Source organism: Canis lupus, chromosome 3 (genome assembly GCF_011100685.1).
Source record: "Canis lupus familiaris isolate Mischka breed German Shepherd chromosome 3, alternate assembly UU_Cfam_GSD_1.0, whole genome shotgun sequence".
Lineage (NCBI taxonomy): Eukaryota > Metazoa > Chordata > Mammalia > Carnivora > Canidae > Canis > Canis lupus.
This window is the reverse complement of record NC_049224.1, coordinates 87038691-87061664: the sequence shown is the minus strand read 5'-3', so window position 1 is coordinate 87061664 and position 22974 is coordinate 87038691. Positions and strand designations below refer to the sequence as shown.

The 22974-nt window shown below is 37.6% G+C and overlaps 1 long non-coding RNA gene across 1 annotated transcript in view; it reads right to left on the bottom strand.

The window, feature by feature from the left end:
* LOC111095404 overlaps positions 1-22013 on the bottom strand; it is a 28185-nt gene extending 6172 nt beyond the window's left edge. The window contains exons 1-2 of the long non-coding RNA XR_005356455.1: positions 21946-22013; positions 12370-12455 (exon numbers count right to left, since the gene is read on the bottom strand). This is a non-coding gene — a long non-coding RNA (uncharacterized LOC111095404). The remainder of the gene's footprint in view (positions 1-12369; positions 12456-21945) is intronic.
* Between the last annotated feature and the right edge of the window lie 961 nt (positions 22014-22974).

The window sequence follows — 22974 nt, the reverse complement described above, 5'->3', positions numbered from 1 at the left end:
TGCAAACTATGTCAGATAGCTTCAATGCCTAAAGTGTTTACAAGTTACTTTCAATTGTCAGTTTTATTGGTCCTCTTATTGTTTCCTTTCATGTTTTGATGTTTTTTAGTGTGTTTTGCTGATTGTTTTGAAAAAATACTTTGATGCATGGATTCTCTATGACCCAGGATAAAGTTTCTTTCTAACAAGTTCTATAAATTTATGACTATCCCAAATCAAACTTTGCATTTTACTTGAAATCCTCATGTGGCATGAATCTGAACTACAAATATGAGCAGCAGTAATGCAACAGCAATTCAGTAACCACAGCTCTTCAGAGTTGTTCTTAATTCTCCTTCCTTTTCTACCCTTTATCTGTTCTGTTCAACATCAGAGAAACTTTCCCTGTGTCTTCTGAGTTCAGAATTACTTCCTATTTACCTTTATCTTTGAGCTGAAGGTGGAGATGTCTACCGTTCAGTGTTGGATGGGCTCTGCTTCCCAAAACCAAATGTCCAAGTTTGCTAGCAGGAACAAATGTCCTTAGAGCAAATGTGCCTTTATTCCAGTGCGAGGCACCATTTCTATCTCTGGGGCTCTATATTTCCACACATTTGTCACTTAGTAGCTCCTCGCTGTACTTTTCAGGTATCCAATACATTGAAGAATTCTTTTATTTATTATCTAATAATTTTTATTTTAAGTCAAAGTATTGCTCCAAACAACCTAGATCCCAATTACTGGAAACAGGAACCCATTTTTTTTCTTTATTCTTGAAGTTCACTTATTTTGCCAGTATGTATTGATACTAATGCTGTAGGAACAGGTATACATTTTTTTTTTTACTGAAAATACAAGATTTTTCCTAAATATCAAAATAGTTTGATTTTCACTGCATTTTTAAAATATATTTTTATGTTCCACATGCCCTACTTCCATCTTCAGAACATATCTTATATGTACTCAATTTCCTTTCTCTGTCTTCCACACTAAGAATATTTTCTATAATCCATTTTAAATGTTATTTTATTCTGTTCCATTTTGTGCAATTTCCTCAAACCTATTTGCAATATTCCTGACAGTATTTTTGGTTGAAGTTATGTCTTATTGTTGTTCTTATGTGTCTTTTCTCTCTGTTCTATGTTAATTGTTCTCTTCCATATCCTTCCTGAGCCCCGCCTGTTGGCTTTCATCTCTGGCTTTTGTTTAATACTTTCTTCTTTAGGGATCCCTGGGTGGCGCAGCGGTTTGGCGCCTGCCTTTGGCCCAGGGCGTGATCCTGGAGACTCGGGATCGAATCCCACATCGGGCTCCCGGTGCTTGGAGCCTGCTTCTCCCTCTGCCTGTGTCTCTGCCTCTCTCTCTCTCTCTCCCCGTGTGACTATCATGAATAAATAAATTTAAAAAAAAAATACTTTCTTCTTTAAATCCTTATGTCTTTTGTTTCACTGTTACCCTGTTTCATTCTTTGTTTTAATAGATAAACAATGTCTGTTATCCTTTTGGGTTTAAAGCTAACTGGTTGTCTGAAGTCATTTAGTGTTTTCTCGGGCAGTTCTGTTAGCCTATGAAAAATCTTTTCTTATTAAATTATGTTTTGTTAGGAAATAAATCCAGATGACAGATCCAGGGGTGTTGATTGAAAAAAGTTGGGGAGAGGCTTGGTACTTTCTATATATCCAGTCTTTGCCAGAAGCTACCAATGGGCCCAAGGGACAAGGAGACCAGGATTAGGCACTCAGAGCTGATGTGCTTATATTGGAGAAGGACAAGGAAGAGAGTTTTTCTATCCATCACATAATTATATACTGTTTTCTCCCTTGCCATAATTTGAAGGTTATCTTTTCAATATCCTAATGGATCTAGGGATCGCTGAGAGTTTATAGACCACATTACAGTATGAAAGTCACTTAACAGGGTCTAGTACACACACGAAAGTATTTTGAGAGTACTATATTGTTATTGTTGTTACTATTATAAGCAATCAAACAATTGAAAGGAGGTATCTTTTTAATGTAACCTATAAGAGTTTTCTTCACTCTAGTTCAGAGAACTAGGAATGACATGGGAATTCATTTTGCGTCATTTTGGACAAAATTCTATCCAACTTACCTTGAGTCCCCCAGCAATATGGAGACTTCAGTGACTCAAAGTTGTCTTTGGATAGAGGGAATAGCCATGCAAAGATTCCAAGGTAAGAGCATTACCAGTGTATGTGGCACACTGCCAGGGACAGTATAAATGGAGCAGAGAGAGGGAGATGGGAAGATGAGGTCAGATGGATTTGGGAGATAGGCTTACATTGGACCTTGTTAAGGTTTTGGCTTTTATTCTGAATGATATGGGGAACCACTGGAGGGATTTTTAGCAGAGGAGTGATAGAATCTGACCTATGTTTCAAAAGGATTTCTCCGTCTTGTATGTTGAAATTAAACTGTAGATGAAGAAAGGTGGAAGTAGGGAGACCAGTTGGAAGACTATTGAAATGATACAGATGGGAGATGATGGCAACTCATACAGCAGCATTCACAGTAGGGTAAGTGAGAAATGGCCAGATTCTACATATAATTTGCAGCTGTCACCAAGAGAATTTTTTGATGTGCTGGATGTGGGCTGTGAAAGAAGAACACTTAAAAGCTATAATTCCTAGTTTCTAGGCCTGAATAACTCAAAGGATTCAGTTGTTGTTGAGCTGAAATGGAAAGGGCACTGTGTAGAACTTGTATTTGGGGATAGGAGATTTGAACATGTTAAGTTTGAGAGGCCTCTTAGTTATATGTCACCTGAAATGAAGCTTGGACTCAGTGTGAAGAGTTAGATAATGTCATCCCTCTCAAATTTCATGTCTCCCTGGAACCTCTAAATGAGACCTTATGGGGAAATAGGGTCCTTGCAGGTATAGCCAAGTTAAAATAAAGTCATAGTGTATTAAGGGGCCTTAAATACAGTATGTCTAGCATCCTTTTAAGAAGACGGAAATCTGGACACACAGAGACACTCAACCATAGAAGAGAAGGTTATGTGAAGGCAAAAACAGAGGATGAAGAATTGTATTTATAAACCAAATAGAAGCCAATAGAAGCTAGGAGAGGCAAAGAATGATCCACCTCCCAGACCCTTCAGAACAAGTATGGCCCCTTTGACACCTCAAATCCATATCTCTAGCCTCTAGGCCTACGAGAGAATAAGTTTCTATTCTTATAAGCTACACAGTTTGTAGTGCTTTGTAATGACAGCCTAGAAAACTAATACACCTGTGTGTATTAGTGTGACCTGACTGGCTTTCAGTAGTTCATCATCTCCTATATTTTAGATCTGCTAATTCTCACACATGATTATCCAGGGGGCAGAAATCTGCCTCATATAGCTGACTCACATTGGGCTAAAGATCTAAAACCCTAGGTTGGATAGGGCACTGATATTATTTGTTAATCTCTGGCTAGATAGTTCATTCTCCATCTTACATTTATGCAGATGATATTCTCAACACAAAACTTTCTGAAATTTAATTTCCTCATATCTGTGAGAAAAAAGTCCTAAGAAATATATTGCACCCATATAATGGATTTTGAAGTTCTATGCATAAAGTTAAAAAACTTTGATAAAATTTAACAGCCTGCCTAATGTTAAAAACAGTAACTCTAAAAAGAGTTTTTGTGGGTTCAAATCAGTAAATTAAAAAAGTTAATATTTTGTCATGTCTAGATAACCTAAGTGATTATAATTTGAATTATGATATATCCAATCTAATTTTGCTCTTTAGGAAAGGAAAACTGCCTTATTCACCATCCACGCTTACAAGAAATTCCTAAGCTTTCATACCACAAGTAGAAGAATCTTAACCAAAAGGAGTTACTATACCTTGTTTTAAAAATCTGCATCTGAATTTGCTATAGTTGGTAAAAAAAATAAATAACGCTTGCTTGTCTTTTCCCATGTTTAGTTATATACAGTTGTAGAAAGAATGAAGCTGGGAAACACCCTCAGAAACTGAGAATTTCTCTAAGGGTCAGAAAGACAATAAGCTTTTTTGGAAAAGTAATGGGGGATTCTCACATGGTGAGGATAAGTCCATGGGGTTGAGCTGAAAACTAAGCATCTGGCTTATGAAAATTTTTGCTGTCGCTGCTGGAGCTAGTCAGCATTATATAGTTCCTTGATCACTAGGGACTTTACGATCTGTCTTAAGCTATTTGTGCACTAACAATAACTCTGTTCATTCCATGATTTCTATTTGTAGGGGGGAAAAAGAGTAAATGAAGTCTGAAAAATGCAAACATAAAGAGATGTTAAAATAAGGATATTGGGTGTTGAGAAACAAACAAAAAATACACCCCCCAAGAGATGCAATAAATCCAAATCATTTTCAGAACAAGAGGGAAAAAATAGTTAACACAAAACTGAACCAAAAGATGCAAATAAATAAGTAAATTTCTCATTCAGGATCTATTTGGAGGCCATATTTTTGGCAGAGTTATTGCTTATTATTTTCATGTTTCGAGTTTCTTATCTTCTTTTGTCAGTCTATTGAAAGCTTGTTAAAATCTTACTTGCTTTTCCTGTTCTTTTGTTGTTGTTCTTGCCTTAACTTTAATGTTAAATCATGTGGAAGTAAAGTAAAAGGGAGAAAAAAGCCAACACAAATAGTCACTGCAGTGGCCTAATTTTATGGCTACTTTATATATTGATCAGTTTATGTTTTATTCAGACTTGATGGGGGAACATTTGGGCAATAAGAAGGAATCTCTCCCTTAAATAGTAAATTGCAATGCTGACGCAGAACATCTAAGGGTTTCCTGGAGAGGCTTGTTAGAGCCTGAAAAGGGCACTGATGTAGAAAAGAAATAACTGTCCATGGATACTTGTCAGTACAAGAGGTTGCCACACTAACTCTTTTCTCCTTATTTTGGAAGACATGATAATACATTTTATCCCTGCTGTCCAGAGCCTAGCATGGTGCTGTCGGTTAGTAAATCTTCAATAAATAGGCAATAAAGGATATGTGAATACAGTGATGAGGCCAAGTAAGGACACACTCACCCAATTAAAAGTAATACTGATTGACCGAGGTTCTAATGGTCAGAAATGTTGGATTGTCCAGATCCAAATCAAAGACTATTTGAATGCAGAATCTATGCACTTAGCCACTGTCCAAAATGATTCAGAAAGTACTAGCCAGGTAGTCTTGGGCATAACCTTTGTGAATCTCCATTTCTCACACTGAAATAGAATGAGATAATATCTCAAGATGTAGTTTTAGAGACAATGAGTAATAATATGGGGAGAATGCACACTCCTGTGCCCTTCACATAGTTCACATCATTGAAAATGATGATGATAGCAGCCAAGGTAGAGTTGTATTAACTGTTCTCCTTTTTATTGTCAGCTACTTCTCTAACATTTTCCCTTCTTCCCAATAACCTCCAGAGAATTTCCAAGACACTATCTACCCTTGGCTGCCTCTCACAATGCTATCATCTGCATCTTGGAGGGTTATATGCCACCTAACATTTGCTCAATCTCCTCTGATAAGTACCACCTGGGTCCCTGAGTTCAATGCCATCAAACTCCATATTGCACTACAAACTATAGGGACCACAGTGAAGCATGTCTGGCCATTTTAATCACACATACAAAATCCTGATAGAATACTAGTGCCTTGCATGTAGTGTGTCTTCTCTTCATTTCAGACAGAGTCTTGCTTTACTTTCATCATCTCTCTATACCTTATACCTGAAGGTAAAGACAGATTCACATACTCATAACCTCTTAACCCCCACCAATTCAAAATTTGAGCTTAGACTTCAGCAGGCCAAATGAAAAGATCCATTGACCCCCCCTGGTGCTTATGTCAAAAATCCAGAGAGCCTACCCACCTTTCATGAGACTATCAAGACAATATGTCACAATTACTAGTGAGATTAATCATTTATTTTTTCAGAAATATTTTACAGTGTCCCTTTCTAGAAGATACTGTGGTGAACATTGCTGTGCATTGGAATTCTAAGTGAAATTGGACCCACAGTTTCCAAAGGAATGAGAGGAAATGAATCTTTAAAACTTGAGATTCCCTTCTGCAACACCACTACCCCCTATTCCAAGCCTGTTACATTGGTGCTAAATATAATCTTTTACCAGTGTGGGCTCTGCATATCTGAAAATCATACATGGTGATCCTCTTGAGTCTATTCCTTTCTTCCTTTATTAATGAAAGGGTTTTTATTTGTGCCCTCCATTATTCCCAGAAGTACAACACGAAACAAGATGGGGAACCATGATTTATCTTCTATTTGATAAAAACATCTGCAGAATAAAATGAGCCTCTTGATGCCGGAATTGTCATCAATGATGACTTTGACAAAATGAGCAATACATAATTTGCTAGCTCCCTTGCGAAGCTGAAACAGATTGTCAAATAAAACACTGGAGGAGATGCATATGGGCTGAGTAGACCAGCTTTGAATAGGAACGCATGCAGGTGGTGGCTTAGTAGTGGCTCTAAGAAGGAGGACTGCCCTAATTTGGAGGGTCATTTGCATTTGAAAATGCTCATTGCTAAATAGTGAGTATTCCCTATGGAAAATGAGAATGGATACTGCCAAAACTGCAGCTATTTCTGTCCTTTGGTAACTTGAACAAACCAGAGAGCCCAAGGAAGGAAGAGAACAGGTTATACTCAAACAAACTGTCCTGTAATCGTGGGCTTCACAGAATACAAATCAGTAATATATGAAAAGGATGCTCATGAAAATCAATTGCTTTATGGTCAAAGATGGATTTTCCATCAACACAAAGCACAGAAAGTGTACTAATGGTATATTCAGTATGCATTTGGAGAAATGGCAATCAAATGCTTTTATTAGTCTTTGTATCTGAAAAGAATGGCAAAAATCATGTAATTATTTTAAATCTGAATTTCACAAGTCAATACTAGTTGCCAAGATCGACAATGAGAGCTGTTCTATCCTCAAGACTTGGGTCCTTTACCTGAGGGATCCTACTTCTACTGAAATTCCTGTTATGTTGAGTTCTTTCCTCAAAAGAAAGAAGAGATTGATGTTTTACCAGTACAGTTATGTTATTTACTCAAAATATTATTCTCCCTTAGTGTATATATATTTCTAATAAACTTTTTATTTTAGAAAAAATTTAGATTTACAGAAAAGCTGTAAAGATAGTACAGAGGGTTCCCAAATAGCCCACAACCATTTTCTCCCATTATTGAAATCTTATACTAGTATGACACATTTGTCAGAATTAATGAATCAATATTGTTACATTTGATTTATTCCCTGCAGATTTTCCATACAGACTCTCTTAGTTTTTACTTAAATTCATTTAAGTAAAATATTTCTGTTCCAGGATCCCCATCTAGGATCCCACATTACATTTAATAATCGTCACCTTAAGCTCCTCTTGGCTGTAACAGTTTCTCAGGCTTCCCTTGCTTTTAGTAACCTTGACAGTTTTGAGGAGTACTGGTCAGGTGTTTTGTAAAAGGTCCTTCAATTTGGGTTTGAATTATGTTTTCCCATGGGTAGACTGGAGTTATGGGTTTTTGAAAGGAAGACCGAAGAAGCAAAATGTCATTCTCATCAAGTCATATTAACAGTGCATGCTATCAACATGACTTATGTTGAGGTTAATTTTCGTTGCCTGGTTAAGACAGTGTTTGTCAGGTTTCTCTACTATAAAATTATATTGTTCTTTTTTTTCCCATGCACTAATCTTCGGAAGCAATTCACTAAGGACAGCCTACACTAAAGGGTTGGGGGTGGGAGTTAACTCTGCTTGACAGGGGATTATCTACATCAATTACTTAGAATTATTTTATATGAAATATCTTTATATGTGGGACTATAATCCAATACTTACTACCTTTATTAGTCAGGGTACTGCAGAGAAATAGAATAAGTGGATGAAAACAAGATAGATTATAGATGTGGACATAGACAGGGTTATAGATATAGATATATTTTAAGGAACTGGCTCATGTGATTGTGGAGGCTGGCAAGTCCAAAATCTGCAGGGTAGATTGGGAGGCTGAAGACAAGGGAAAATTTGTAGCTGGAGTCTAACAGCAATCCGTTGGAAAAATTCTTCTTTTCTCTGTAGAGGTCAAGCTTTTCTATTAAAGCCTTCAATTGATTGGATGAGGGACCACTCACATGGATTTTGAAGAGAAATCTTTTAACTCAAGTCTAATGATGAAAATGTTAGTCTCATCTAAAAAATATCTTTAACAGAAACATAAGATTTGATCCAACACCTGGGCACCATGGCTGAGCCAGGTTGACACACAAAATTGACCATCACACTACCTTAATTATTTTGTCGCTCAAATTGTTCTAGTAGTGGCCATTGGGAGCTCTTTCACTCGTTTCCATGACTGTTTGACAAAACACACATTATTGTGGGGTGTTTTATCTTTTTTTTGAGAACTTTCTTACTTTCTGGCACTATAAGAAATTCAGACTCATACTATATATTTTCTCCCACAGTCCTAAATCGTTATGTGTGTGTGTGTGTGTGAAAGAGAGAGAACACAAGTACATCCCCAACACACTGCATGCTCTGGTGGTGTCTTTTCTTATAAAACACTAATCTTACCATGGCATCACCCTTGTGACCTCATTTAATCTTAATTACTTCCTTAAAGATCTTATATACAAATATAGTCACACTAAGGGGTTAAAGCTTTTAACATATGAATTTTGGAAGGGACACACACATTTAGTCTCTAACATCTTATTTTCTTTCTGCCTGAAGAACTTTTTAAAACATTTCTTGCAGGGTACATCTGCTGGAGATTAATCTCCTCAATTTTTATTAGTCTGAGAAAGTATTTCTTGTTTACTTCTGAAGGATAATTTTGCTGAATATAGAATTCTAGATTGGGGGGTCAGGAAGTGAAGTTCTTTTAAATGTTTTCCCTCTACACTCTTGTTGCTTGCATTGTTTCTAATGAAAAGACTGCAGTAATGATTATTCCTTCCCTCTGTAGGTAAGATGTGTTTTTCCCTTTCCTCTGATTTCTCATTTCTATTTTTTCTGCAGTTTTAATATAATATGCCTAAATATAGTATATTTTGGTATTCATCCTGTTTTGTGTTCTTTAATCTTCTTGGAATTGTGCTTTGCTGTATTTCATTAATTTTAAAAAGTTCTCAGCTTTTATTACTGTACTTATTCTGCTCAATTCTCTTTTCTTTTTCTATTCCAAAGTTGTATATGTTACATTTTTTTGGTAGCCCTTGAATGTCTGTTCTGGTGTAAAATTATTATCTCTCACTATATTTCAACATGGGAAGTTGCCATTGTCCTATCTTCCAGGTCAAAGACTCTTTCTTGGCCATATCAGGTCTACTAATAAACTTATCAAAGACCATTCTTCATTTATGTTACACTGCATTTATTTTATTGTAGGGTTTCCATTTTTTTCTACTTACATTACTCATCTGTTCTTTCATGTTTTATACTTTGTTTTATTAGAACCCTTAACATGTAAATCATAATCATTTTAGACACCCTGTGGTGATAATACCCAAATCTGTGTTATATGTGAATCTGGTACTTATGCCTACTATGCCTACTTTGTCTCTTCAGATAGTTTTTGTTTGATTATTTGTTCTTGCCTTTTGGCATGCCTTGTAATTTTTTTTTTTGTTTTTGTTTTTTTCCTTGAAAGTCAGGCAACAAATAAGAATTGAGAGATTTTAATCTGGCTAGGAGTTGGACTGTGTTTGATTTTTGCTATAGTCATAGATGCTAGAGATTTTAAGTTCTTCGAGTGTCCTTGTATTAGGTTTTCTATTAGTGTTGTTCCTTAGGGGGTCTGCATGTAAGGCTTTTCCACTTCTAGCCTACTGCTATTATCCCAGAGCCTTGTTTTGTGTAGTGGTAAAGTCAGGGGAAGGCAGAGTGTTATATAATCTTCTGAATAAATTTCAGTCCTTTATCCCCTTCTGTGGCTGTAATATTCCCCATTTATTTCCTTGAAGCACTGAGTCCTACAGACTATATTTTCTATGAATGTGAGACAAGAAGGCTGATGGGGCCTGGAGTGGAAGGCATTCCATTCTGACAGCTGGGATTAGGCTCAGGCACAGTTCTTTATCCAAGGAGTAGTTCTTTGCTATGGAGAAGACTCTGGGGGTATTTCACAATGATTATTCTTCTCTTCTCTCTGCCAGGGATATGAGTCTTTCCTGCATCTTTACTCCAAGAACTTGGTCAAGTTCTTAGAGGTAAACGCAGAGAATTGCACTCCTTCCTCCAAGATTGTGGCCAGCAGTGTTTCTCAATCTCATGCTAGTCTACACTCAGCCTCAAGCAATTCGTCAAAATTACCACTTAAGTGTTACTGCCAGTTTATGACTCCAGGACTTCTGTTCCAGGTGAGCAGATCCAGGCATTTACCTCTAGAGATTTCAGGGTGGCAATTTTCCCTGAGACTTCAATTCTCTAATTGGTCCAAGAAAAGAATCATTGCTTTCCAGATTTCCAGCTTTTTACTGTTGAAGGTTAGGGGCAACAACTTTCAATCATTTTACTGTCAGAATGGAGACCAGCATTCTATATTTTTAAAACTCTATTTAATTTTGCACATATAATTCATGCTAGTCTTTCAAGTTAGGGTTTCTGAATGACCATGCTATGGAGATTGTCTTTTCCCCTTCTCTTCAATTGTTTCTCTATGTTTCTCTAAGATAATGATTTATCTTAAAATGTTCTGTCTCTGCCAATTCACCATGAGGAATTTTTACTAATTTCTGTCATGTTCCTCATCTACTCCATGAGTCCTACCAGTTTTCCACAAAAGACTAAAGATTAAAAGATAGCAAATTTCTTATTTTCTTATGATATCAAATAGTAAATAATCAATCAGAGCTGATTATGACTTGTATGCAACTTCAAGTAGCATTCATTAAGGGCCTATACTGCCTATAATGGTCAAACTAAAATGAAAAGGCAAGAATAGAGTCTTCAAAGCTACAGTGAATAGTTTCTGGCTGTTGCTTTCTTTTATCTTTCTTTCACTACTTTAACTTTTTTTTTTTTTTTTTTTTTTTTTAGTTGTATTTTATGGATTCCGTAATTGAAAATTTAGAGTCTGGGCTAATGAGTGTGTCAAGGCATGGGACAAAGTGCAACCTGGTGCTTCCTGACAATAAAGGTTTAATCCTCTTCCTTGAGAGACTTCAGAAAACTCTAGTAATTGAGGAAGCAAGAATATCTAACCCTGGAGTACAACTTTTTATGAACACTGTGTACTTCATGACACACAAGGGATCTTTTAAAAACAGAGCATTGGTGTTCAGTAAGTTTACCCTTTGACAAATGATTGTTTTACTGTATACAATACTCCCTACAAAACTTTTATTACTATTACACAAAAGAGTAATAAAATGAGATACACCCCCCCCCATTTATACATTTCTTTCCCCTCTGTAACTAAGCCTAATATTTGCCTGACAGAGAAAAAAAAATTCCTAGGGTATCATTTGCAGTGTTAATGAAATGAGCCATGAACCAAACTTAGGAGCAGTTATGGGCTTTCCACTGAATGACCCAAGCACTGTCTTTGCTGGGTCACAACCTTTGCCCCATATTCTGCTATCCACAATTGGAGAGCCAGAGATAGTGACCCTTCCAAAAGAATTATCACACAAGTTTAATATGAAGATCTCTCTATAAAGATGAAAGGGTTTTCCATTTAATTATTGATGTTGTCTTGTGCCATTCTATTGGGAAAATGCTCAATATGAGTGCAGAAATTCACACATGTCCCTCCTCCCCCCGCCAAACCCCAAACTGTGTGCCCAAAGAGAAATTCTTCCAGAGACATCATATGGAAATAACAATACACTCCATTAATTACTCTCTCTAAGGAAGAGACATGTGACACATCTTACAGAATCAGCTCAAAAGACAGAAAATCCAGAGCACTCATTATATATTTTCTCCTGACACAGCACATTAAAATCTGAAGAAAAAAGACCATCTTATCATAAAGTCAGCAAAAAAGAAAACAAAACAGTGCTCCTATTTGTGCACCTCTGGCCATTTGGAAGATTATGCATTATGCTACAAATATTGTTTTCCAAAGATCCCACATGGTATAGTGGAGGGAACATGGAATTGCTAATTAAAAACAAATTAAATCTCTGTGACTTCTTAATCCATGTGATCTTCTAAGAGTTATTTAACCTCTCTGTTCCTATACTTAAATTAATACTTATCTTTGAAGATTATAGTAAGAATTTTATGAGATAGTGAAAGTAAAACACATGAAAAAGGGTTAGCACAAAAAATAACTTAGCAAATGTTTATTTCTTCTTGCCTGTCAGTCTCTCAGTAGGCAAATACAACCTAAAATGTATCCAGTACCTTAATTACTTTAGTCATTGGTAGGTTGGAAGAGAGTCCCTGGAATATCAATTGTTTCATCTGGTCAACAATTCTTTATGCTTCATCTGTGTTAATGAATAAAGAGATAACAGGCTCAAAATGGAGTCACTTGTGCGAAGGCCAGGTCTCCAAATGGAGATTGAATACCTAAATTAATTACAGTTTCAACCTCTCCTAAGAATGGAATATTAAACCAGTTAATCTGGAATTACCTGGTCAGCATTAGTGAGGTAATCTACCTGAGAGACCCTGGACATCCCCTAAAGGAAGGTCACTTTGCTATAAACAATCCACTCTTTTCTAATACCTTCCTCATTCCACCCCATTCTCCCAATGAAAGTCTTTCATTTTGTACAGCTTTCCAGAGCCCCTTTATATTTCCCTAATGGAATGCTACTCAATTCATGAATTGTTGAATAGGGCCAATAAGATCTTTAAAATTTACTCAGCTGAATTTTGGTTTTTTAACATCTGATGTTTCTTTCTTCTAAGGTCTTTCTCATTAGCATGTTAAGTCATAGGTTTTAAATGGAAGCTGTCATGTTAAATAGCAAGTAATATTCCAGATACATTGGATGAGTTAAAGCTAGATCAATCAGAGAATACCACCTCCTTGGCCAAAAGGATTAGACTCAAGGTTAGGAAAGAAATTCAACAGAGGAAAATCAGAATCTTTCACTAGGATTTTTCAAAAGGTTCCTAGAAAGGGAAAAATCCATTCCTGTCTAAAGAAACACAAGTCTGGAAGCTAAGTGCAGCCATAATGTTCTCTGCCTGAGGATAAAGTTGGTTGCAATAGAAGGTAATGAGCTGACAAGCAAAAGGAAGTTTCAGGTACCCCTGTTCACTGTTAGGCTTTTGCCAGCTAAAGCATTACTTTACTCAGTCCAAGTTTCACCTCCTCTAGGAAGTCTGTCATGATTCTACCAGGCTGGATTTGAAGCTCTACCTTCTGTCTTCTCATAGAGCCCTGTGACTACTTCTATCCTAACACTGACCACTTTATAATAGTTTATCAGTTACTCTCCCTGTCATCACCACTAGTCCCTAACAGTCAAAAGGGACTTGTTTTATATTTTAATACTGCTCCTCTTTGTACCAAACATAGCCTACTCTCTGGGACAAAGACATATTATTCAATTTTAATGAACACTTTTTTTTTAAGATGTGATTTATTTATTTGACAGAGACAGAAAGAGAGAGAGTGTGTGTGAGCACAAGTAGGGTGGGGGAAGTGGCAGATGAGGAAGAAGCAGGTTTCCCACTGAGCAGGGAGCCCTACATGGGGCTTGATCTCAGGACTCTGGGGTCATGACCCCAACCAAAGGCAGCCGCTAACTGGCTGAGCCATCCAGGTGTGCCTTAACGAACACTTCTGATTTTAGTTCAGTTGTTTGTTGCCTAGCAGTCCACAGCTGTGCCATAATATTTGAAATTTCATCTTCATGTGTCTTTGTGGTTGTTTTGATTGCTCTGGTTGAGATTTGATGACTTAAATACATGCATATCTTTATTTTAACATCTTTTTACTATCATTATAGGCAACTGGAAACCTTGCAGCAAAACAATCCTGAAAACAAACAAGCAAAAAACACACCAAAAAAACTACCTTTCTGAAAAAATATTCATCTCATACTAGAAAATCCTGCCCATCTGTGTATAAATGATTTGTTTTTAATTTTGCAAAGAAAGAACCACACTTCTATTTGAACATTTGTCTCATTATTAAAAGCTAACTTGTTCATTTGTATTAAATTTCAAAGTGTTCCAACCTACAAACAAAATATCACATGTTAAATGCCAAAGTTTGGGAAAAGAAAAGCCATAATCATTTCACTCTTGAGTTCAATAGGTTTTTGCTATTTATTCATTTATTTAAATTCTCAAATATACAAAGTTCTTAAGTGAATTGGAGTGAATCTAAAGTAAAATAATTTTCACACTCCCTAAACTTCCCTCCAGGAATCAGTAATCAGAAGCCAAAGATTGAGATGCCTTCAGGTGAGAAGCAGTTGGAAAGTAAGTGGTGAAATTTCCTATGAAGGACAGGAAAAGATTGTTTTGGTATATTCTTTTCAAGGTTTTTACTAATTCTCTTCTGTAAAGTCATCACCAAGTTCGCAGTATTTAACAAAGGTACTTAATTAGGGGTTCTCTCTTAAATACAATTTCCCAAAAATTCCTTTCAAACCAATCATATCATATTCAGTGCTATTGAGATATGATTTATCAATTCATTTGAATTGCTTCTCCAGCCTCTGAATCAGAAAATAATGGGACCAGTACTGACTTTGGAGCTAGGAAGACCCGTGTTTGCATCCAGTTTTCCCTAAATCCAAGCTGCAGTCTTTAGCAAGTCTCAGTATTCATACACTTCAATTTAATTGTATGAGAACTATAATTTCCAAGCTCTCAAATTTATTGCATGGAAAAATGATATTTGTATATAAAGTATATAGTAAAATGCATGACATATAGAAGGTGCTTAATAGAGGTAGTTGTTATCCAATATTAAGAAACCTTATGTTTGTGCCAGATATTATGCTGGCTACTGGTTAATTAGAACTGAGGGCAAATTCTCTCTCCTGAGATCCCATCTTCTGTAGGAGACAAAACCAGTAAAGAAGAAAATGGAAGAGTGAGTAAAGTTTGAGTAAATGAATGAATGAATGAATGAATAATTACAGATTTTTATAAATACCATATAACAATACCCAGGATATTGGCAAAGGATGGGAAAATGATGATTTAGATAGAGCCTTTTGAATATGTCACATATAAATGACATTTTTTGAGTACTGATATCTAGACAGTGGAAACCATCTGGGAAGAACATTCCAGGCAGCATGGTATATGCAAAGGCCCTGGGGCATGAAAAGACTTGACTTTCAGGGTGCTGAAAGGAAACTAGCATGGATAGAGCTTAGATAACAGTTGGATTTCAGAGTAAGATTAGAGATGGGCAATAATAAAACGATACAAAGCAATAAGAAGTAACAGCAAAAGTTTGAAACCGATTCTAAGTGCAATGGGGAAAGAGGCCTTGAAAACTTAAGCCAAGAGTTTTGCTCTCAGTGATCAGGTGTGTGTGTTGAATAGATGATGAGGGCAAGAGTTGAACCAGAGGACACCAGCCAAAAGGTTATCAAAGTAATCCCCTGGAGAAATGATAGTAATTTGCACTAAGGTGGTAGTCCTGGAAATAAGACTATTTTCCTGACACATTATACAGTTTGGTAGCTTATGATGTTCTGATTAATAACATCAGCCACACCACATCAAAGCACCTACACTCAGCATTGGCTGAAGCATCCTCAGAGTTCCACTTCCTCTGCTCTTTGTACATTGTTTGCACATGTCTATCCTGCTGTCTTAGATCAAAAGCTCCTGTGGATATTGGAAGCTCCATCTTACCTGTCCTACTTGCCAACTCTCCCCAATACTTCATTCCTACTCTAAGAAAAAGCATATAACATTTATGCAACAATAAAAAGAAATGGCCAAGATAAATAAGTTATGAATGTCACAACGCACAATTTGCAAGGGGAACAATTCTCTCTGGTTCTCTTCCCTTTTAGGAAAGTATTGCAAATCTCTTTCTTCTGAAATGTGAGGTGCCCTGACATCCTTCAGAATACTACCTGTACCAATGGTGCAGAAAATCCTGTCTGATTATCTGGTTCAGAAATAGTTTCTTTGAACATCCCATCATAATCAGAGGTGAGTTCTTGGCTCTGGCATTATTGCTGGCCATAATTAGCTCTAGTTAAACTGCCTCTGTGCATCCTGGCAGGCAGATCACCTACATCAATACTGCTACCAGCTTAAGCTTGCTCCAGGGAGACATTGTGTGTGACAGACTTTATCTTCAGGGCAAACTGCCATTGAATGCAGTTGCAGAATCCATCGCTCTGCTCAGTTCAGCCAGAGCCGTATTTGATCGATGGGCCTTGTGGGTGAGTGTCAGAATAATAAGGATACTAATCATTTGCGATTGCATGGCACCATTCATCCAGACATCTCGGAGAACTTTTCCTCAGTTAATTAATTCTGACAATGCCTCTGTGAGCTACTTAAGTATTATGATGCCCATTTTACAGATGAGGAGACTGACTAATGGAGAAATGGAGCAGCCTGCTCAAGCTTGCTCAACAGGGATATGAAAATTCAAAGAATACCTCTGAGTCCTCTAATCCTTTCTTTGTCCTGTCAATTAAAGCATCCGCTCATCATTACTTGCTTCTTCTTAGATAATTATGTTTTATTACTATACACTATTAAGCAGCTGCCACATTTCACCCAAGAGGTGGCCACTTTTCAATCAAAGAGTAATTTTAGCTCAGAGCAACTGTGGTAGCAAATACTAAGAAAAAGTTTAGTTGCCTCCCTTCCATTGTATCAGTCACTCTTTGCCCTTAATGACTTCTTGCTTGAGAAAGAAATCTGGTCAGAAACTTTTGATAGGTTTCACTGCACCTAAAAATGATTGAGGGTAATTTTTAACATAGGAGGGAAACATATGGCCATCGTATTGCTCAATAAGCAAGAAAAAAAGTATCTTGTTTAAAAAAAACAAACAAACATATTATTTTTCCTCAATGACAACACTACTGAAATAAACATATGAAATATTCCACATAATGAATCTGAAAGGAGAATGATAAAGTTTGAAAGCTGAAAGAGTATCCAGGTAGAAATTTTTAAACCCTCCCTTTGGTCAGGGTGTGATCCAATTTCTGTTCTTTGCAGGATTAGAGAGTTAATGGAAAGGTGAAGGGCAAAGAAGCCAAGCCTGAGACAGATGTGAAGAAAGGGAAATTTGTTTTCAAGTCCCTGCCATGACCTTTTCTTTGTTTGCTTTCTTGCACAGTAGCATGTGGCTGTGAAGGAATGTGGGGCTTAGGGAGACAAAAATATTTTGCCACTTTTACCTGAGTAACTTTGAACAAATTCTTAATTTTTCCAAACCCCTGTTTCCTCATCTGTAAATAAGGAATATAATCCACTTTGCAAGATTATAGAGAAAAGAAAATGAAAGAGTTTAGGGAATAGTCTAGTGTGGTCTTAGCTGGTAATAGATCTCAAGAAAAGGGAGAAATTGCAACTATGGTTAGTAGTTTGCCTTTCAAATCTAAACCCCCTCAAGACTTTGGAACCCTCACACATAGCTTAGCGATTCAGTAGGCTCCCTAGCGGCCCAATAAGAATTGGCCCTCCCACATGCTGTCCCGTTCCTCCTTCCTACCCTTTCCTACTTACTCATTCTATAATTCAGTCCGTTAGCATGCCTTTGAATAGGCAACTGATTCCTCTTGGGTTCTCCATCCGTTAAAAGAAAATACTGCACACACGTGCCTATTTTATCCCACATGATTATTCTAAGAAACAAATGGGTGAATAACTGAGTTAGCATTGTAAACACTAGTGTGCTATAAATTTTAAGTTTTTAAACATTACCACTATTATTTCTTGAGGCTTTGCCGAAGGAAGAAGAAACCTCATTTTAATTATTCACAGTAAGACATTAATGATAAAGAGTAAGTGGTTTACCCCTGCTAGGTAAGACTGGTTCATTTTAATAGAGGCCTTCAGTGCCTTAATCCAAAACTGGAAATATTATTGAAAATTCATGACAGAGAAAGAACATGGAGGGGGATGTATTTCAATGAGGAAACTCCTAAAATTACCCTACATGCATTTAGCCTTTAAACAAGGATCATCTATCCTGGCACATTTTTACATTTCTGCAAACCCCATGCACAGCACTCGAAGGTGATCTTGATAGAGAAATTGTAACAGAAAAGAGGTCGATGATCTGGTCAACAAACACTCAGCATTCCATTTTTCTCTCCCCCGTCTCTGCTCCCAATACCTAAAAGGTTTCCCTGTATGACAACCTCAATTTAAACTTTTATTTTTCCCCCATGGCTAAGAAGAATATTCTGCTGCATGTGTTAATTGTCCTGACAAGGATGCCTGTCCTCTTAATTTGCAACAGTGGCTGTGCTAAATGGTGCAAAATATACAAAGATCTATAGTTATGCCCCCCAATAAGAAATGCTATTAAGAAAAGGTCTTCTGCTTTTCATATAAAAATCCCTGCTAACTGTTTCAGTGGTGGAAGAGCAAGCCCAATACAAATACAAAATCCAAGTGCCAAAAAGCTAATAAAATGATAAGCAGATCCTGGCACTGATTTTCGATGCTTGCAATGACGTGCTAAAATATGCCAAGTCATGCTCAAGAAGAACATTAGGCTGTTCCTATAAATGGGACCTAAGGATCAGCTAAAGCAATAGACTCTAATTACTATTATTAATAATAGCAAGAGCATATTAATCTTTCCTATCAGCAACCAGGTATAATATTGACCTTTTCTTTCAAAGACAGCTCTAATGCTATTATTTACTATGCCAGGCATTTTATTCTGCAGTACTCATCACAAAATGATTAACACAATGATATCCCATGCTACACTATCAAAATTCTCTTGAATGCTGTTGGGTAAAAGGGTGGTCATGCCCTTCAGCTGAAGAGCATGAGGGTCAACTCGTAAGAAAAACAGGGTAGAAGATAAACACCAGTTGAGCTAAGAAGGCCAGAATAATGACCATCGATGGTGTGAAGGTTATTGTGCATTTATCCATCCATACATCCATCCACGCATCCTTCCATCCATTCTTCTATCCCTCTATCTCTCTTAAACATATATTTGTGCCCTGCCACTACCACCAGTATACAATGAAGATAGCCCATTGATAGTAGAGGTAGGATTCCCAAGGGAGGTCAGATGTAGCAAAGATAGTTTGGACACCATATGTTTCATGCATTCTCAAACATTTGTCCTATTGGGGAAATAAGGCTTGTATACGCCAATAAAGTATGAGAGAAAATGACATCCGTCGCTTCAAGGGTAAGGTAGTTAAGAGCCAATGTGGCCTCTTTACTTTTCACTTCCCCTGCTAGAACAATTCCGAAGGCCCCTTGCTGCAAGTGGCATACTCACAAGATGGACGAAGACCACATAGTCCACATCGGTTTTGAATGAAGGAGGATGGAGACTCTTTTGTTGTATTAAGTCACTGACATTGTGAGGCTTCATCTATTCTTGCAGCTAGTGCTAATTTTCCTGACTAATGCATAAGATCCCAGCATTGTCAAAGCATGCTCAGTGATTTTGGGGCAAGTCATTCAACTTCTCAAGATCTGTTTCCTCATAGGTAGAACAAGGAATACTCATCTATAGCTTTCTATAATTTTTATTTTTTAATTTTTTGCATTCTATAATTTTTTAATGTTTCTTGAGCACATAGAGGGAAAAAGGCACTTAATTGTTGGATTTAGTCTGTAGCTTTCTCTTACTCTAAAGAAAGAATATATTGCCCCATCATTAATATTCTTACAGGTTCTTATCCATCTCTCTCTTATAATATTTACCTCACTGCATTATAATTATTTGTTCATGCATCTCTCTAGTTTTTGCATAGGACTGTGAGCTCCTCTGGGGGCAGGAATTGTCTCTTTGATCACTTTATCATCAGGACCTGGGAGAGTGCTTAGCAATCAATAATTTTTTTGTTGTTGAAATGTAATTATGAATCTTGGAAAGAAAGCTTGCAATAGCTTATCTGTCTCTCTCCTGACACCACTGGGGAAAAATTGCCATATAGGATATATAAGGAGGTTAGAGCATGGAAGCGCATACAAAGGAGGGAAAGAGGATGAGATGGAAAGAATAAAAAAGGAATTGAAAATACTAGGGGAGAGAAGAGGAATAACTTATTGATGTCAAAGGGGACACAGAGAAAGTATGAGGGAGTTAACCAGATAACATAGTAAAAAGTTCAGGTCAGAGCACAAAGGCCACCTCTAGCGGAGCACCTAATCATTTTTGAAGGAGAAAATGAAATGTGACTGAGAATTTCGAGTTCAGAGATGGGATGATCATATATCCAATATCTTTTCCTTTCAACCAGGGACATGCATTGCTGGGACTTAGAGGGAATGAAAATTTGAGATCTGATGGCAGAGCCTCAACTCTCCAGATGTCTAGGGCCAAGAAATACAAGGCAGGGTGAATTGGTCAGGATGCTGGTGACAGTTTCAAACTTGTTTGACAAGTAGAACAAGACAGGATGATACGACTAGATGCCAAGTGGAATATCAGGCCTCTGGTATTGTCTCAACTAATACAATCAGGGAAAGAAAACATTCTACTCCCTCTGTTGTTAAAAATGTCCAAACAAGGGTAGGAACCTCAACAAAGCTATCCCTACTCTTCAGCATATCACCAGGATTCTCAGAAGGCCATTTATTCTATGCTGGTTAGCAACTGGTCTTTCCCTGATTATTTCCTGTCACTTGAGCAAGAAGCCTCACTCTTTCAACATGATGTCTTCCCTATTTCTGAAACGGATTCTTGATGTACCGTCCCCAGTCTAGGAAAAGTGACAAAGCTAGGACACAGCACTTGATAACAATCGGCCTGACCTTTTATCAAATTTCACTCACACTCGGACTGAGGCAAGCCAAGACAAGACTCCAGCTGCACAGACCAATGTCTAGGTTGGGGATTAAATTGCAGGGTGCCAACAAACAAACAAAAACAAAAAACAAAAAACATAGCAAGCTAAAGGATATGAGAAGCAGTGTTGGATAAGTTTTGAACCTAGAAAGGCAGCAGCAGGGGTGCTTGGGTGGCTCAGTTGGTTAGATGTCTGCCTTTGGCTCAAGTTATGATCCCGGGGTCCTAGGATCAAGCCCCATGTTGGGCTCTGTGCTCAGCAGGGAGCCTGCTTCTCCCTCTCCCTCTGCCTGTCACTATCCCTGCCCTTGCTCCCTCCCTGTCTGTGAAAGAAAGAAAGAAAGAAAGAAAGAAAGAAAGAAAGAAAGAAAGAAAGAAAGAAAAAGAGAGAAAGAAAGGCAGCAGCAAAGGCAAAACAAAAATGAAGTCAAAGATCGGTAGGTGGGTGGCACTGGGGTAAACAAGAGACGAGTAAGAAGTGCAAGGGAAGAATGCTTCAACACCAGTATTGCCTAGAATAGAAATGTAGACCTCAAATATGTAGACCTCTCACTATGTCCACATTTCAGGCAAGTGGTGGGAAGAAGAAAGGCAATAGAAGAGCTCATCTGTTGATTGTAAGACCATTCACTGGAGGTTGAACACATGACTTCCATTCATATTCCATCATAGAAAGCTCAGCTCAGTTCTGCCTTTATGCCCCAGATCAAGTACCTGATGCCCTTTCTCAGCACTTAAATTCTGAAAACCATGTCCCTAGATAGTTCTGTATCTAGATAAGGAATTTCTACCTTGTATACTTGCTGCCTCAGCTTCCCTGGTTGCTCCTGCTATGTATATTGATTTACAGGCCTAAGCAGGACTTCTGAAGGCTAGAATTCCACTGCTGAATTTCACAAACCTGATGATGTAAGCCTTTTGGGCATCAGAGCTTGTACACCCACTGCCTGAGTCTCTCTGCTCAGTGTACCCTTATCCCTCTACCTGTATTTTTCATGTCACCTCTGCATTAACTGCCTGGACCTCCTCACCTTTTCCACTTTCTCCAGGACCATTGTGTTCCTGGAGTTCCAGCATCCCTCCCTTCAATGCAGATAGGTCAGCGTGTCCTAGTCCTAGATAGTGACTCTTTAGTTTCTCAGGTTCTAGCTGAATTCCAAGTTCCAATTCTATACTGAAAACGCTAATTACATCAATGGGTATGGATTTCACTCAGTCTAAGACGTTAGCTGATTTTGCCTGCTTCTTCATAATTTTCAATAAAGCCTGAATTTTTAAAAAGATTTATTTATTTATTCATGAGAGACACAGAGAGAGAGAGAGGGAGAGACACAAGCAGAGGGAGAAGCAGCTTCTTCTAAGGAGCCCAATGCGTACTCGATCCCGGATCCCGGGATCATGACCTGAGCGGAAGGCAGACGCCCAACTGCTGAGCCACCCAGGCATCCCAAGTCTGCATTTCTTTAGCCAATATTGCCAGTGTAATCACTTTGTTTGTTTGTTTGTTTGTTTGTTTGTTTGTTTGTTTGTGGAAGGAAAGTCTCCAGTCACAAGTTCCATGATTTATCCCTTTGCCTAGTTACACAGAATTGTGTAACACGACTGTCCAACTGGAATGATATTATGGTGACTGGATTATGTCAATCATGATGCATTCTAGAGTAAGAGTCTCAAATTCACACAATCGAAGGGTCCCCACATACCACCTGAACAAATTGTAGTTTGTTAGCAGGGAAGGAAAGGAGAATAACTGCAGTGGACTCTGTTTACTGTATTTTATTTTTATATGAAAACATTGTAAAGTTAATTAAAAAGAGTTCTTGCTCTGGCAATACCCAAACAGAGATCAATTGAACACCTCTACGTATAAATTGGAAGCCAAGATAGATGTTAAGTTCCATGCCCCACATGTCAGGAAAAGCCACTATGTATTTGGAGAAAATCATGAAAATATTGGAAGTGAGGGAAAAATGGAAGGAGGAAGACTTCCAAAAGCAAAATTGTCTCACTCCACAACTTTGCTAGGACCCATAAATATATGGCCCCTATTGACTATGGCA